The sequence below is a fragment of the Salmo salar genome, chromosome 27 (assembly GCF_965601325.2).
Source record: "Salmo salar chromosome 27, fSalSal1, whole genome shotgun sequence".
NCBI lineage: Eukaryota > Metazoa > Chordata > Actinopteri > Salmoniformes > Salmonidae > Salmo > Salmo salar.
The window spans coordinates 42485883-42504417 of record NC_138317.1 but is presented as its reverse complement, the minus strand read 5'-3'; the positions used below and the strand labels follow the sequence as shown (position 1 = coordinate 42504417).

Genomic DNA, 18535 nt, shown 5'->3' with positions numbered 1-18535 from the left:
TGGACCAAAATGCAGCAGAGTTAGTATTCATCCTTCAATTTAATTGGAAAGAACACTATACAAAAACAAGGAAACTGACAGCCAACAGTCCTGTCAGGTGCAACCACACTAAACAACAAACAATTACCCACCAAACCCAAAGGAAACTAACAGCCAACAGTCCTGTCAGGTGCAACCACACTAAACAACAAACAATTACCCACAAAACCCAAAGGAAACTGACAGCCAACGGTCCTGTCAGGTGCAACCACACTAAACAACAAACAATTACCCACAAAACCCAAAGGAAACTAACAGCCAACAGTCCTGTCAGGTGCAACCACACTAAACAAGAAACAATTACCCACCAAACACAAAGGAAACGTAGGCAACTTATGTGTGACTCCCAATCAACCACAACCCTCTACAGCTGTGCTTGATTGGAAGTCACACGGCCAAAATCAATGAAACAATAAAAAACACACACTCCCTTCTGCCACGTCCTGACCCAACTACACCCTCTACTGGTCAGGACGTGACACCTATTCCCTACACTGGCACCCTATTCCTTACACTGGCACCCTATTCCTTACACTGGCACTGTATTCCCTACACTGGCACCCTATTCCTTACACTGGCACCCTATTCCTTACACTGGCACCCTATTCCTTACACTGGCACCCTATTCCCTACACTGGCACCCTATTCCCTACACTGGAGCCCTATTCCCTACACTGGCACCCTATTCCCTACACTGGCACCCTATTCCTTACACTGGCACCCTATTCCCTCTACTGGCACCCTATTCCCTACACTGGCAATCCCTACACTGGCACCCTATTCCCTACACTGGAGCCCTATTCCCTACACTGGCACCCTATTCCCTACACTGGAGCCCTATTCCCTACACTGGCACCCTATTCCCACACTGGCACCCTATTCCCTACACTGGCACCCTATTCCCTACACTAGCACCCTATTCCCTACACTGGCACCCTATTCCCTACACTGGCACCCTATTCCCTACACTGGCACCCTATTCCCTGCATTAAATGTTGAATCTTAAGCAACAAGAAGACACTTAATATTATTAGTTGATAACTTCATATGTTTTGGAGTACAAAAATGTAAAGAAATTGTTTGGATTTACACAAATAAAGTAAGTCCACAAACAAATATTTCAGTAAACCCAACATATTAGTGTTTCAAAATCACTTCATTTTTAACATTGTCATCATTTGATATTTTATCCCCCTTTGTCAGGTTAAAAGTATAGCGCTCAACCCACCTGCAGTAGTTTACCTGAATTTGTCATTTTCACTTAAGAGTGTTGGAATTTGTCTGACGGTTTTGTTATCCGTTCGTTATGATCCATTACATCTCATGTTACAACAAGCTGCTTAATACTCATGTTGAAATATGCTTGTATTTCTTCAAACATGCATCCAACATCGTGTAAAATTATCATGAAGTTAAAACATTTTGAATTACCCATAATCCTCTAGAAACTGGCAACTTGCAAGAACTTAAAATTATTAAATTGACAGAAATATTATTATAGAAATGTACAAAATATATCTTTGGTTATTCTCATAAAATCTATTTTAGAGGTAGCTATGCTCGTATAAAAACCCTTCTCTCCTGAATTTTTTTTTTTCTAAATAAAGTGTGCTGTTTGGAATTAGAAGATCTGATAATAGTATTGGTGATGGGGAATAAGACAAAAGTCCTACGAACAGGAAAAAGGAGAATTACATTACCTCAGGTCACAGGATGGTGTCCACTGTCCACCGCCATACGCATGTGTGTGTGTGTGTGTGTGTGTGTGTGTGTGTCTGTGTGTGTGTGTGTGTGTGTGTGTGTGTGTGTGTGTGTGTGTGTGTCTGTGTGTGTGTGTGTGTGTGTGTGTGTGTGTGTGTGTGTGTGTGTGTGTGTGTGTGTCTGTGTGTGTGTGTGTGTGTGTGTGTGTGTGTGTGTGTGTCTGTGTGTGTGTGTCTGTGTCTGTGTCTGTGTCTGTGTCTGTGTGTGTGTGTGTGTGTGTGTGTGTGTGTGTGTGTGTGTGTCTGTCTGTGTCTGTGTGTGTGTGTGTGTGTGTGTGTGTGTGTGTGTGTGTGTGTGTGTGTGTGTCTGTGTGTGTGTGTGTGTGTGTGTGTGTGTGTGTGTGTGTGTGTGTGTGTGTGTTGTGTGTGTGTGTGTGTGTGTGTGTGTGTGTGTTTGTGTGTCTGTGTCTGTGTCTGTGTGTGTGTGTGTGTGTGTGTCTGTGTCTGTGTCTGTGTCTGTGTGTGTGTGTGTGTGTGTGTGTAAGATGAATGACTCAAGCCCAAGCATGTGTAACCTCTAAAAGATGCAGGTGCTTGATATTCACAGTACAGTGGAGAAGTGAACTTACTCTCTCAGGTGTTCTTGATTGAAACACATCACATGAAATCACTGTGTCAGATTGGATTGGAGACTAGCAGTATTCCCTGCCTGTTTGACCCAGATGGAAATAGATGGGGGGCCCATAATGACTGAGTTCCTGAAAACCAGGACTCTAATATACTCCGAATCTGTTCCTGAAACCAGGACTCTGATCTGAGCCCCTACACAGATCTGCTCCAAAAGGAAGCTCTGACCTCCTAAAAGCAGGTCTGCTTCGCTGTGGCCCCATTGTGTGTGTGTGTGTGTGTGTGTGTGTGTGTGTGTGTGTGTGTGTGTGTGTGTGTGTGTGTGTGTGTGTGTGTGTGTGTGTGTGTGTGCGTATCACTGTACGACCCCATTGTAATGGTTCTAAAGACTGCTGGAGTGGTGTGCTTGCAGATTGAGGAGAGAGAGATTTTTTTCCATTTTGTACTTTTTAACTATTTGCACATCGTTACAACACTGTAATAATACATAATATGACATTGCTTTATTATTTTGTAACTTCTGTGAGCGTAATGTTTACTGTTCATTTTTATTGTTTATTTCACTTTTGTATATTATCTACTTCACTTGCTCTGACTATCCTACCGATCCTTGACTTCGGCGATGTAATTTACAAAATAGCCTCCAACACTCTACTCAACAAACTGGATGCAGTCTATCACAGTGCCATCCGTTTTGTCACCAAAGCCCCATATACTACCCACCACTGCGGCCTGTATGCTCTCGTTGGCTGGCCCTCGCTTCATATTTGTCGCCAAACCCACTGGCTCCAGGTCATCTATAAGTCTTTGCTAGGTAAAGCCCTGTCTTATCTCAGCTCCCTGGTCACCATAGCAGCACCCACCCGTAGCACACGCTCCAGCAGGTATATTTTACTGGTCACCCCCAAAGCCAACTCCTCCTTTGGCCGCCTTTCCTTCCAGTTCTCTGCTGCCAATGACTGGAACGAATTGCAAAAATCCCTGAAGCTGGAGACTCATATCTCCCTCAGTAACTTTAAGCATCAGCTGTCAGAGCAGCTTACAGATCATTGCACCTGTACGCAGCCCACCTGTAAATAGCCCATCCAACTACCTACAGTTGAAGTCGGAAGTTACACTTAGGTTGGAGTCATTAAAACTCGTTTTTCAACCACTCCACAAATTTCTTGTTAACAAACTATAGTTTTGGCAAGTCGGTTAGGACATATACTTTGCGCATGACACAAGTAATTTTTCCAGCAATTGTTTACAAACAGATTATTTCACTTATAATTCACTGTATCACAATTCCAGTGGGTCAGAAGTTTACATACACTAAGTTGACTGTGCCTTTAAACAGCTTGGAAAATTCCAGAAAATTATGTCATGGCTTTAGAAGCTTCTGGTAGGCTAAGTAACATCATTTGAGTCAATTGGAGGTGTACCTGTGGATGTATTTCAAGGCCTACCTTCAAACTCAGTTCCTCTTTGCTTGACATCATGGGAAAATCAATAGAAATCAGCCAAGACCTCAGAAAAAAATTGTACACCTCCACAAGTCTGGTTCATCCTTGATAGCAATTTCCAAACGTCTGAAGGTACCACATTCATCTGTACAAACAGTAGTACGCAAGTATAAACACCATGGGACCACACAGCCATCATACCGCACAGGAAGGAGACGCGTTCTGTCTCCTAGAGATGAACGTACTTTGGTGCGAAAAGTGCAAATCAATCCCAGAACAACAGCAAAGGACCTTGTGAAGATGCTAGAGGAAACAGGTACAAAAGTATCTATATCCACAGTAAAACAAGTCCTATATCGACATAACCTGAAAGGCCGCTCACCAAGGAAGAAGCCACTGCTCCAAAACCGCCATAAAAAAGCCAGACTACGGTTTGCAACTGTACATAGGGACAAAGATTGTAGTTTTTGGAGAAATGTCCTCTGGTCTGATGTAACAAAAATAGAACTGTTTGGCCATAATGACAATGGTTATGTTTGGAGGGAAAAGGGGGAGGCTTGCATGCCGAACACCATACCAACCATGAAGCACAGGGGTGGCAGCATCATGTTGTGGGGGTGCTTTGCTGCAGGAGGGACTGGTGCACTTCACAAAATAGATGGCATCATGAGGTAGGAAAATTTTGTGGTATATTGAAGCAAAATCTCAAGACATCAGTCAGGAAGTTAAAGCTTGGTCGCAAATGGGTCTTCCAAATGGACAATGACCACAAACATACTTCCAAAGTTGTGGCAAAATGGCTTAAGGACAACAAAGTCAAGGTATTGGAGTGGCCATCACAAAGCCCTGACCTCAATCCTATAGAACATTTGTGGGCAGAACTGAAAAAAGCGTGTGCGAGCAAGGAGGTCTACAAACCTGACTCAGTTACACCATGTCTGTCAGGAGGAATGGGCCAAAATTCACCCAACTTATTGTGGGAAGCTGGTGGAAGGCTACCTGAAACGTTTGACCCAAGTTTAAACAATTTAAAGGCAATGCTACCAAATACTTATTGAGTGTATGTAAACTTCTGACCCACTGGGAATGTGAGGAAATAAATAAAAGCTGAAATAAATCATTGTCTCTACTATTATTCTGACATTTCACATTCTTAAAATAAAGTGGTGATCCTAACTGACCTAAGACAGAGAATTTTTACTAGGATTAAATGTCAGGAATTGTGAAAAACTGACAACTGGCCTACCTGGTTAAATAAAGGTGAAATAAAAATAAAATAAAACATTTTAACTTATGTTTCCCATGCCTATAAAACCCCTTGAATTGAATTGAATTGACAGAGAGAGAGAGAGAGAGAGAGAGCGAGAGAGAGAGAGAGAGAGAGAGAGATACAGATAGAGAGAGAGAGATACAGAGAGAGAGAGAGAGAGAGATAGAGAGAGAGAGACAGATAGAGAGAGAGAGATACAGAGAGAGAGAGAGAGAGAGAGATAGAGAGAGAGAGAGAGAGACACAGAGAGAGAGGCAGACGGTGTAGCTAAGGACAGATGACGTTGGTTGCTGTGTCATGGAGGTCACAGTATTGTTATTGTAGAAAGGATAATATATGTTAAGAGCTCCACACACACACACACACACACACACACACACACACACACACACACACACACACACACACACACACACACACACACACACACACACACACTCACACACACACACACATGTTCTTTCAGAGTTATAATCTTCTCAGCAGCAGCCTCTGCCTTTTCCATAAGAATTAGAAGCTAAGCCCTTGACCTCAACGCTTTGACCCTGCAACCCAGTCCTTAGCCTTCTCCCTCTCATTCTCTTCACCCCTCCCACTAAATTTAATTCAATTCAATGGGCAACATATGTTTACATTTCCAAAGCAAGTGAAATAGATAATAAACATAACAATATTTACAATATTTACAATATGCTGTGATGGCACACTGTGGTATTTCACCTGATAGATATGGGAGTTTATCAAAATTGGAGTTGTTTTCAAATTCTTTGTGGGTCTGTGTAATCTGAGGGAAATATGTGTCTCTAATATGGTCATACATTTGGCAGGAGGTTAGGAAGTGCAGCTCAGTTTCCACCTCATTTTGTGGACAGTGTGCACATAGTCTGTCTTCTCTTGAGAGCCAGGTCTGCCTACGGCGGCCTTTCTCAATAGCAAGGCTATGCTCACTGAGTCTGTACATAGTCAAAGCTTTCCTTAATTCTGAGTCAGTCACAGTGGTCAGGTATTCTGCCACTGTGCACTCTCTGTAGGGCCAAATATCATTCCAGTTTGCTGTGTTTTATTGTAAATTCTTTCCAATGTGTCAAGTAATTATATTTTTGTTTCCTCATGATTTGGTTGGGTCTAATTGTGTTGCTGTCCTGGAGCTTTGTGGGGTCTGTTTGTGTTTGTGAACAGAGCCCCAGGACCAGCTTGCTTAGGGGACACTTCTCCAGGTTCATCTCTCTGTAGGTGATGGCTTTGTTATGGAAGGTTTGGGAATCGCTTCCTTTTAGGTGGTTGTAGAATTTATCGCCTCTTTTCTTGATTTTGATAATTAGCGTGTATCGGCCTAATTCTGCTCTGCATGCATTATTTGGTGTTTTACGTTTTACACTGAGGATATTTTTTGGTGTTTGAGAGAGAGAGAGAGAGAGAGAGAGAGAGAGAGAGAGGACAGAGACAGAGACAGATCGAGACAGATAGAGACAGATAGAGAGAGAGACAGATCGAGAGAGAGAGACAGATAGAGAGAGAGACAGATAGAGAGAGAGAGACAGATAGAGAGAGAGAGGGAGAGAGAGAGAGAGAGATAGAGATAGAGAGAGAGAGACAGAGACAGATAGAGAGAGAGAGAGAGAGAGACAGAGACAGATCGAGACAGATAGAGACAGATAGAGAGAGAGACAGATAGAGAGAGAGAGACAGATAGAGAGAGAGAGGGAGACAGATAGAGAGTCTCAATTGGGTATTTGTCCCATTTTGTGAATTCTTGTTGGCTGTTACGGTGACCGTATTACCGCCACACCGGTGGTCACGAGTCATAAAGGCAGTCAAATTCCACATGACCGTTTAGTAATCAGCACTCTGTTGTCCCCCTCTGACATCAATGCAAATCTAATCAAAAATCTAATCAAACTCTTCATGAGAGGCCAGGAGCTCATGTTGCGCAACATTTCTATAGGCTTTGCAATTGTGTGAGAAAACAGAGTCTTGGCCTCTATTAAAAAGAGAGAGGTAGGTTCCCATAAGCTTTCTATAGGCTAGGCCTACTATATTTATTTCTCAACTTTCCTAATATTAAGCACATTGCTTCTCTTGACAACAGGAGTATAGCCTACCTGGCTGGTATGAAAATGAACCACGGGGAAAAGCGTCCTCCATTCTCTATTTAAGTGCATAGATTACATATATTTCTTCCCGCTGACCCTGTTTCAATACAGGTGCATGATAATGGTCCATTCTAAACCAAAACATATTTCACACATATATTATTTAGTAATATGTTCAGACAAGATTAAATCAAGAATAGTCTGATGGTGACAATATTAGCCTATCACCTGTGAATGATATATTATCACTTTTGAAAGGCAAGAAACAATGTATTTTTTGTGTGACTTTTTCTGATCATGTAGCCTAGCCCATAGGCCCGTATGTTTTGATAAGGTTTGTATCACAACTTGAGCCAAAAAGATTGGAGAAGTGGTTTACCCATACATCTCCATTTTGGATAGAAAACTCTTCATGTTGTTGTTTGTTTAGTGTTTTCCAATTTTCCCAGAAGTGATTAGATTCCATGGATTCTTCAGTTACATTGAGCTGATGATTTCTGACGTTCTGTCCCTTCTTTTTCCGTAGTGTATTTTTCGTTGAATAGTTTCTCAATTTCTTTCTTAGGTTTTTGCATTCTTCATCGAACCATGTGTCATTGTTTTCTTAGGTTGTCTTCTTGACATTTTTAGATTTGATATAGTTAAGCTGAGAGGTCAAATATACTGTTCAAGTTTCTACTGTTCTCTCTCTCTCTCTCTCTCTCTCTCTCTCTCTCTCTCTCTCTCTCTCTCTCTCTCTCTCTCTGTTAATTTCAAATTTCTAATCTTTCACATGGGTTTTAAGCCCTAAGCCTTAGTTCTGTCAATAGACCCTGTTAAAGAGAGCGGTCCCTTATTGGTCAAACGTAGGAATAGGGTTCCACTTAGGACAACGATAAGGACATCTGACTGTCAGGGTGAGATAGTACGTTTAGATGAAACGCTGTTGTTCTTCCACTTAGGACAACGATAAGGACGTCTGACTGACACACACACACACACACACACACACACACACACACACACACACACACACACACACACACACACACAGGGGCCATAACAGTCACTGGGGGTTTGTTAGATTGACAGTGGTCCCTGTTGGACACATAGGATATTTTCATTTGCTTTGTGTGTGTGTGTGTGTGTGTGTGTGTGTGTGTGTGTGTGTGTGTGTGTGTGTGTGTGTGTGTGTGTGTGTGTGTGTGTGTGCCAGCATGTGATCTATTCTGGTTGGGCCTTGTGAGAGCTCTAAATGTGTCTAGTATTCTCACTAGGACAGACAGGACAGAACAGTAGAGATCCAAGGACCTGGCCCCATTCTTATTTAGAACACCTCCCTTTAATCTACTTCCCCTTCTTTCTTCCTCGCAATCCCTCATCATTCTAGCATCTGTCTATCTTCTATTCTCATCCTTTCCCTCTATCTCTCTCTCTCTCGCTCTCTCTCTTTTCCTCCCTCTTTCTCTGTCCTATTTGATTCTATCAACAGAGAGACAGAGAGACAGAGAGAGAGGTCAGAGGAGAAAGAGAGAAAAGTCAACAGAGAAAGGGAGAGAGGTCATCTGTCACGTCCTGACCAGCAGATGGAGCTGTTGTAGTAGTTTGGGGGTCAGGATGTGGCAGTCTTGTGTGTCTTGTGACTCCTGATCAGGAACAGCTGGGAATCGTTGTTCCTGATTGGGAGTCATATATGTAGGAGTTGTTTGTCACTGGAGTTTGTGGGTGGTTGTTTTTACACTGCGTGTATAGCCTGTAAAACTGCTACTGTTGTCACCGTCATTGTTTTTTCAAGTGGATGCTTTACTCTTTTTTTGGTAATAAATAACCATGAGTATTCACATACCTGCTGCGCCTTGGTCCATTCATGAAGACAACCGTTACATCATCACTATATCTGTCACAAACTTCGTCGTCTGAAGAGGAAAAATCATCGGACCAATATGCTGCGGGTATATTGCTCATCTTCGTATTTATTGAAGGAAAAAAAAAAAAACTTACACAAAACAAACGACGAAAACAGTCCCGTAAGTTGCTCAGACTATACTAGGAAACAACCACCCACAAACACAAGTGAAAACACACACAACTAAATATGGCCTCCAATCAGAAATAACAAGAAACAGCTGCCTCTGATTGGAGGTCATTGACAAAACTAAGATGGACATAGAAAAACTAGAAAAACCACATAGAAATAGAAAACAGAACTTAAACCCAGAAAAAACTAAACAAACACCCCCTGCCACGCCCTGACCAAACTACAATAACAAACAACCCCTTTTACTGGTCAGGACGTGACAATATCACTGATATTATATATAATACCACTATATCACTGATATTATATAATACCACTATATCACTGATATTATATATAATACCACTATATCACTGATATTATATAATACCACTATATCACTGATATTATATATTTAATACCACTATATCACTGAAATTATATATAATACCACTATATCACTGATATTATATATTTAATACCACTATATTACTGATATTATATAATACCACTATATCACTGATATTATATATTTAATACCACTATATCACTGATATTATATAATACCACTATATCACTGATATTATATAATACCACTATATCACTGATATTATATATAATACCACTATATCACTGATATTATATATTTAATATCACTATATCACTGATATTATATAATACCACTATATCACTGATATTATATAATACCACTATATCACTGATATTATATGTAATACCACTATATCACTGATATTATACATATAATACCACTATATCACTGATATTATATAATACCACTATATCACTGATATTATATAATACCACTATATCACTGATATTATATAATACCACTATATCACTGATATTATACATAATACCACTATATCACTGATATTATATAATACCACTATATCACTGATATTATATATAATACCACTATATCACTGATATTATATATAATACCACTATATCACTGATATTATATAATACCACTATATCACTGATATTATACATAATACCACTATATCACTGATATTATATATAATACCACTATATCACTGATATTATATATAATACCACTATATCACTGATATTATACATAATACCACTATATCACTGATATTATATATAATACCACTATATCACTGATATTATATATTTAATACCACTATATCACTGATATTATATAATACCACGATATCACTGATATTATATATAATACCACTATATCACTGATATTATATAATACCACTATATCACTGATATTATATATTTAATATCACTATATCACTGATATTATATATAATACCACTATATCACTGATATTATATATAATACCACTATATCACTGATATTATATATAATACCACTATATCACTGATATGATATATTTAATACCACTATATCACTGATATTATATATAATACCACTATATCACTGATATTATATATAATACCACTATATCACTGATATTATATATAATACCACTATATCACTGATATGATATAATACCACTATATCACTGATATTATATATAATACCACTATATCACTGATATTATATATAATACCACTATATCACTGATATGATATAATACCACTATATCACTGATATTATATATAATACCACTATATTACTGATATTATATATTTAATACCACTATATCACTGATATTATATAATACCACTATATCACTGATATGATATAATACCACTATATCACTGATATTATATATAATACCACTATATCACTGATATTATATATTTAATATCACTATATCACTGATATTATACATATAATACCACTATATCACTGATATTATATATTTAATACCACTATATCACTGATATTATATATTTAATACCACTATATCACTGATATTATATAATACCACGATATCACTGATATTATATATAATACCACTATATCACTGATATTATATAATACCACTATATCACTGATATTATATATTTAATATCACTATATCACTGATATTATATATAATACCACTATATCACTGATATTATATGTAATACCACTATATACAGAATGGGAAACATTACGTCATTTGAGACAATTGTCAATGGCGTGTGTACTGGGAGAGGAGTCAGGTGTGTGTGTACTGGGAGAGGAGTCAGGTGTGTGTGTACTGGGAGAGGAGTCAGGTGTGTGTACTGGGAGAGGAGTCAGGTGTGTGTGTACTGGGAGAGGAGTCAGGTGTGTGTGTACTGGGAGAGGAGTCAGGTGTGTGTGTACTGGGAGCGGAGTCAGGTGTGTGTACTGGGAGAGGAGTCAGGTGTGTGTGTACTGGGAGAGGAGTCAGGTGTGTGTACTGGGAGAGGAGTCAGGTGTGTGTACTGGGAGAGGAGTCAGGTGTGTGTACTGGGAGAGGAGTCAGGTGTGTGTACTGGGAGAGGAGTCAGGTGTGTGTGTACTGGGAGAGGAGTCAGGTGTGTGTGTACTGGGACTCACCTCTATCCTTCTATTCCATCCCTCCCTCCCTCCCTCCCTCCCTCCCTCCCTCCCTCCCTCCCTCCCTCCCTCTTTCTCACCTCTAGCCTTCTATTCCATTCCTCCCTCCCTCCCTCCCTCCAACTGTCTCACTATCTTACATAACCTCCCTCTTCATCCCTCTTCTTCTCTCTGCGATAACCTCTCTCTTTTTCCCTCTTCTTCTCTCTGCGATAACCTCTCTCTTTATCCCTCTTCTTCTCTCTGCGATAACCTCTCTCTTTATCTCTCTTCTTTTCTCTGTGATAACCTCTCTCTTTATCTCTCTTCTTCTCTCTGCGATAACCTCTCTTTATCTCCTTCTTCTCTCTGCGATAACCTCTCTTTATCTCTCTTCTACTCTCAGCCATATCCTCCCTCTTTTTCAACACCTCCCCTTCATCCATTTCCTTTCCTTTTTCTCACACTGCCTCTGCCCCTCTCCTTAGTCCCTCCTTCTCTCTCTCTTTGATCCCCCTCTCTCCCTCCTCTCTCCCCCCTCTCTCCTTCCTCTCTCCTTACTCCCTCCTCGCTCTCTTCTTCTCTCTCCTCCCTATTTCCCTCCTCTCTCCTCCCGCTTTCCTCCCTCTCTCCCCCTATCTCCTTCCTCTCTCCTTGCCCTCTCCTTCTCTCTCCTCCCTATTTCCTCTCTCTCTCCCTCCCTCTTTCCCTCCTCTCCCCTCCCTCTTTCCTCCCTCTCTTTCTCTCTCTCTCCTCCCTCCTTCTCGCTCCTCCCTCTGTCCTCCATCCCTTTCTCTCTATAGGATCAGCAGATGTTAGACACAGGAACAGATGTTTGATGTGTGGTGTCTGTCTGTCTATCTGCTATTATGTGTCCATGTGCCTGTCCTGGGAGGGCGATTTGTTCTTTAAGTACCAGGATGGAGAGATGGAAGGAGGGATGGAGAGATGAAGGGAGGCAAAAGGGAATTAAAAAGGAGTGTGGTGAAAAGAGAAAGAGAGGTGTATTTGTGCATCTTCCCGGTCTGAGTACTATGAGGAATGCTGTGCAGTGACCAGTTCATTAGACTGGAGAGAGAAACATGAAGGAAACACAAGTAGATCAAAGCAAGGAAGGTAGAGAGTGGAAAGGTCATTCAGAATGTGATGTAGTCAACACCATGTAAGCAGAATTATGTGGCTGTTTGTGTGTGTGTGTGTGTGTGTGTGTGTGTGTGTGTGTGTGTATATGTGTGTGTGTGCGTGTGTGTGTGTGTGTGTGTGTGTGTATATATGTGTGTGTGTGTGTGTGTGTGTGTGTGTGTGTGTGTGTGTGTGTGTGTGTGTGTGTGTGTGTGTGTGTGTGTGTGTGTGTGTGGTATTGTGTGTGTGTGTGTGTGTGTGTGTGTGTGTGTGTGTGTGTGTGTGTGTGTGTGTGTGTGTGTGTGTGTGTGTGTGTGTGTGTGTGTGTGTGTGTGTCTCCAAACACTCCCCTGCTGTTCTGAAGGGCCTCTTTTTGTTGGCACTGAAATCACTCCATACTATGTGTGTGTGGCTGTGTCATGCTGTTACTAGAAGCCAAAACTCACAAACTGAAACACCATGCTCCATTTGTTGTCATTCTCTCTCTCTCTCTCTCTCTCTCGCTCTCTCGCTCTCTCTCGCTCTCTCGCTCTCCTCGCTCTCTCTCTCTCTCTCTCTCTCTCTTGCTCTCTCTTTCTTGTCTCTCTCTCTCTCTCTCTCTCTCTCTATCGCTCTCTCGCTGTCTCTCTCTCGCTCTCTCTCTCTCACTTGCTCTCTCTCTCTCTCTCTCTCTCTCTCTCTCTCTCTCTCTCTCTCTCTCTGTCTCTCTCTCTCTCTCTCTCTAATAAATAGTTACAAGTCCAAACACATATACATCAATATTGGGCAAACTATCCTCCAAGTTGGCACCAAGTGTTCCATGACAATAACGTTCTGATTAGGATTTTTTGAATAATCTTTGGCCCATAGCTCTGTTAGGGAGGCTGGTTCCTCTCTAGGTTTCTTCCTTCCAGGGAGTGTTTTAATGTCCTCTTGCACATTGGGTTTTTAGTCTGGGTATCTGTATCTGTATCAGCATAACTGATGAAAAAAGGGCTTGATAAAATAAATGTGATTGATTGATTTGGTTGAGAGATGTGTTGTTTCTCTGATGGTTCTGTGATGGTTGATTTATGATCTAAGAACAATGCTCGTTGAGATGCTATAGCTGTGAAGGCATTTGTGATTTATCAACTGAAAGAAAATATGTCAACAACAATAAGTTATGTGATGTTATCATCATGCCCTGAAGCCAGGATATGCATATAATTAGTACCATTGGAAAGAAAACACTTTGAAGTTTGTAGAAATGTTAAAATAAAGAAGGAGAATATAACACAATAGATATTGTAGGAGAAAATCCAAAGAAAAGCCAACCGGAAGAGCCCATGCTCTTACAATGGAAAGTATAGGACCATACTGAATTCTAGCTCCCAGGATGCAATTCCTATGGCTTCCACAGGGTGTCAGCAGTCAATGTTCAAGGTTTCAGGCTTGTAACTTTAAAAACGAATAAGAAACATCAGTTTTAGTACAGGTTTGGAAATTATTGTTTGCGCGTGCCATGAAGACAAGACTCACCTCCTAAAATTGGTTTCCTATTGAACATACCTCTTTCGTAAGAAATATTATAGTTTGATTACATTTTAGGGTATCTGCGGAGTAAATAGAAATGTAACTTGACTTGTTAAAACAAGGTCTAGGGGTAGATTTTCAGACTCCTTTTTCTGCAAGTTGAACGAGTGGCTTACTCAAATCGATGGCGCCAACTAAACAGACATTTTTAGATATAAAGAAGGATTTTATCTAACAAAACGACACTACATGTTATAGCTGGGACCCTTTGGATGACAAAATCAGAGGAAGATTTTCAAAAAGTGAGTGGGGTTCTTGCAGGAACATAACTGCCTAACTGGAACATTTGGAAGACAGCAGTTGCAGGAACTTAACTGAAAAATGTAAAGATCTCAGTTTAAGGTAAGGTTTGTCCCTTGTTATGATCTAAATTGATATTGTTTTATGATGATACCATCTATCTTTTCATATTTGTGCAAATCTTTCTAAAAACAGAAAATGGACACAATTCAATGGATATCAATCAACAAAGAGGTAAGAATATGTAGGCTGTAATTATACGTTAATGGCTAGCTGTATTGGGTGCAGATGACTGAACTGCTCACTTGTGTGTGTGTGTGTGTGTGTGTTTCTGCAGGTATTCAGACAGGGAGGTATACAAAGGTATGTTAGTATTGGTATGTTATGCAGATCACATGTGCCATCGTCTTCCCTTACCCCTTCATGAAATACCCCGTAGGCCTGTACATTATGGGCATGGTGTGTGTATGAAAACCATTATCAAAACTGTTTTTTTATTTTTTTATTCACATTTACACCAAAAACCAAGGTACGATTACTGTCATGTGCAATTATCTGTAATTATCTATAATTACAATTGTTGGGATTCACAGACTTCAACCTCCCTTCACCTCTGATGAATATAACAGGAAACCTGTTTGATCACGACGCAGTGCAAAATCCTTCCAGCTATGGATCAACAAAAACACAATAACATCACCATGCCAGAGGATATATCTAACACAATAACATCAACATGCCAGAGGATATATCTAACACAATAACATCACCATGCCAGAGGATATATCTAACACAATAACATCAACATGCCAGATGATATATCCAACACAATAACATCAACATGCCAGAGGATATATCTAACACAATAACATCACCATGCCAGAGGATATATCTAACACAATAACATCACCATGCCAGATGTTATATCCAACACAATAACATCAACATGCCAGAGGATATATCTAACACAATAACATCACCATGCCAGAGGATATACTACCCAACACAGTAACATCAACATGCCAGATGATATACCCAACACAATAACATCACCATGCCAGATGATATATCCAACACAATAACATCAACATGCCAGATGATATACCCAACACAATAGCATCACCATGCCAGAGGATATACCCAACACAATAACATCAACATGCCAGATGATATACCCAACACAATAACATCACCATGCCAGATGATATATCCAACACAATAACATCACCATGCCAGATGATATATCCAACACAATAACATCACCATGCCAGAGGATATACCCAACACAATAACATCACCATGCCAGAGGATATACCCATTGGACTTAATTGTATTTTAAAACAAATCTGCTTTGCCACTAAAATCATAATAAACACTGAGAACTCTAAAATATTGTGTTATTGTTGTTATTGTTGTTATTGTTATGCATATTATTATTAATAATAATAATAAAATGGGAGGGTGGGTTAAAAAGGTTTATTCAAAATGTTCTTTGAAGAACCCTTTTAAAAATTGTTAGGGATGTTGACAAAATTGGTGAAATTGGAGGGTGTGCAATTCAAATTAATAATCGTAATATTAATCATTTATGAACATACAAGTATCTTATATTATTTAAAAGCTTAAATTCTTGTTAATCTAACTGCATTGTCTGATTTACAATAGGCTTTACAGCGAAAGCATACCATGCGATTGTTTGGGGACGGTGCCCGACATCAACATATTTTTCAACCAGCACAGGCTTCATAAAATCACAAATAGCGATTCAATAAATCACTTACTTTTGAAAATATTCCTCTGTTTGCAATGCCAAAGGTCCCAGCTACAACATGAATGGTAGTTTTTTTTGATAAAATCCTTCTTTATATCCCAAAAAGTCAGTGTAGTTGGCGCCAATCGATTTTAGTAATCCGCTCGTTCAACATGCAGACAAATGAATCCAAAAACATTCCGCTAAACTTTGTTAAAACAAGTCAAACTACTTTTCTATTTAATCCTCAGGAAACCTAAAATGTAATTAAACTATAATATTTCATACGGAAAGAAGTATTTTCAATAGAAAAGTAAAATTAGCAGGCACGCGTCCTCTATCTCGCGCGCGAACAAACTGATTTTCCACTGAGACTCTTTGTACCAAAACTCCAAATTCTTACTAGTTTTGGAAGAAACAATCTAGTGGAAGCCATAGGAATTGCAATCTGGGAGCTAGAATTGCATAGGACCCATAACTTTCCATTATAAGAGCCTGGGATCTAAAAAAAAAAAAGATCTGTTTGGTGTTTCTTTGTATTTTCTCCTACCATATCTATTGTGTTATAGTCTCATACATTATGTTAACATTTCTACAAACTTCAAAGTATCTTCCTTCTAATGGTTCCAATTATATGCATATCCTGGCTTCTGGGCCTGAGTAACAGGCAGTTTACTTTGGGCACGTCAGTCATGCGGAAATTCAGGAAACCAGACCCTAGCCCTAACAAGTTGTGGTTTATTAGTGTTGTGGTTTATTCCTATTTATTCCTATTTGGTTTATTAGTGTTGTGGTGTTGTCAGTCAGGCGGATATTCAGGAAAATAGACCCTAGCCCTAAGAAGAAAGGATTTTTAGAGGAACTTATAGGGGTTCCCCCCACAGTTTCAATTTGAAGAACCCCTAAAGGATACTCCAGGAATCTTTTATTTTTAGAGTGTGGGGGGGGGGGGGGGGGTTTATACACCTACAATACATACAGTAGATTAAAAGGGAATGTCAGCTCGCTGTTATACTCCTCTCTAACTTAATCTTTTAAATAAAGTTTTGGTGATTCACATTTCTAAGCTGTCTCACGAGCCAAACCCTTTATCAGCAGTCTTGATTACTTCGCTATTGAATTGGGCTGGACCAACAACAAAAAATATCCTTAATTGAGAGGACTGCCGATGTTTCTAAATAGGAAGTATACAGGCACGAAAAGCACATTTCTCTTGTTCCCATGCTCATATGGGCAGTGTGCAGCACAGCTAAATAGGCTGCATTCCCGCTGTTTGGTCTTAAATATCCCTTCCATCGCTGTCTGAAATTCAGCCAGATCACTGGTGATACAAGTCAGTATTCGAAGTCCATCCATGTCTGAGGACGTCGGGAGATGACTTGGAAACCGGCTACTAGTGGCAACAGTGAGCTCTGTTACCTTCAACTAGGTTTGGGTTTTGCTAGGTCATTGTGGATGGGGATGGCAGATGGGCGTAAAGCATCTGCCTCTAATTCCAAAGGTTGCAAGTTTGAATCAAGCGATAGAAATGTTTTTTTGAGATTTTTTTTGTTTTAGGCCTATCCCAAACCTTAACTCTTACCTTAACCATTCAGAGTTAATGCCTAAACTTAACCCTAACCTTCAAAATGTGACGTTTGCAACAACTTCGAAATGAGACGTTTGAGAAACACGGATGAACGTCTAATTCTGACATGAGACTGTGACCTAGTTGCTGAAATTATAATTTTGCATCACAGTTTTTAAGGACACACCGACAATATTTCCACTTCCCATCTGAGCGCAAGGGAGCTGATATATAAGACAGGTAAATGACCAATTCTTGAGCAACAGTTTGAAAATAGCAGAGCGCTTGCTTTAACAAGTGAAAATTGCCAACAAACTAGCTCCTCCTTAACGCAAGCCGAAAAAAGAGCCTTGTATGTTGCTTACTGACACTAAGATGGTGTGGGAGGCTCGGTTATTAATTACGGCAGGTACTGACTCTCCAAAATGTATGTGTGTGTGTGTGTGTGTGTGTGTGTGTGTGTGTGTGTGTGTGTGTGTGTGTGTGTGTGTGCGTGCGTGTATATGTGTGTGTGTGTGTGTGTGTGTGTATATGTGTGTGTGTGTGTATATGTGTGTGTGTGTGTATATGTGTGTGTGTGTGTATATGTGTGTATATGTGTATTTGTGTGTGTGTGTGTGATATATGTGTGTGTGTGTGTGTGTATATATATATATGGGATGTGTGTATGTGTGTATGTGT

The 18535-nt window shown here is 39.9% G+C and overlaps 1 protein-coding gene across 2 annotated transcripts in view; it reads left to right on the top strand.

Annotated features, from left to right (window-relative positions):
• The window catches only part of LOC106589084 (hippocalcin-like protein 1), an 84530-nt gene that overhangs the window by 39234 nt on the left and 26761 nt on the right, over positions 1 to 18535 (top strand). The gene's annotated exons all lie outside the window — the stretch shown is intronic.